Source organism: Octopus bimaculoides, chromosome 14 (assembly GCF_001194135.2).
Source record: "Octopus bimaculoides isolate UCB-OBI-ISO-001 chromosome 14, ASM119413v2, whole genome shotgun sequence".
Taxonomy (NCBI): Eukaryota; Metazoa; Mollusca; class Cephalopoda; order Octopoda; family Octopodidae; genus Octopus; species Octopus bimaculoides.
In genome coordinates, this window is record NC_068994.1 from 335,757 (window position 1) to 336,555 (window position 799).

Here is a 799-nt window from a genome sequence, read left to right on the forward strand (position 1 = left end):
TATCTAAGTGTCTATAGATGATGTATGTGTATTTTTCTCCATCTTCTGAAATCCAAGTCTGGTTAATATGGCCGCAAAATAAACTTGCAGACTTCTTTATGTGAGCAAACTAAATAATAATCACCCATCAACGGTAAATAACGCTATTATTATTATTATTGTTATTATTATTATTATTATTATTATTATTATTGTTATTATTATTGTTATTATTATTATTATTGTTATTATTATTATCATGGCCATCATCCTTCCCATTGCCAAGATGTATTGTACTTTCTGACACAATGCAACAGCAGCAGCAGCAATAGCAGTAGCAGTGGTAGCTGTAGTAGTAGTAATAGTAGTAGTAGTAATAGTAGTAGTAGTAATGGTGGTGGTGGTGGTGGTGGCAGTAGTAGTGTCGGCCATGGTATATTGTACCACGTGACACAATAGACTCTTATAAGCACTCTACGAGTATATTTCTCAGCTACTTTCACTTCCTCTCCACCTTCTCCCACCACCCTTTACTCTCCTCACACTTTTCCTCACCATCCTCTCTCTTCAACATCTTTTATCTCCCTCCCTCTCTCTCTCTCTCCTGTTCTCTCCTTCCTCCTCACATACTTTCTTAAATTTTCTTCCTTTCCCCTTCTTCTCCCCAACAATCTCTCCCTCCCTCCCTCTCTCTCTCTCTCTCTCTCTCTCTCTCTCTCTCCACCATCCTTCATTTCTCTCGCTCTCCATCCACGACCACCACGACCACCTCTTCCCCCCCTCCATAGCTTTCACCACTGTCATCAACCACAGCCTTCAC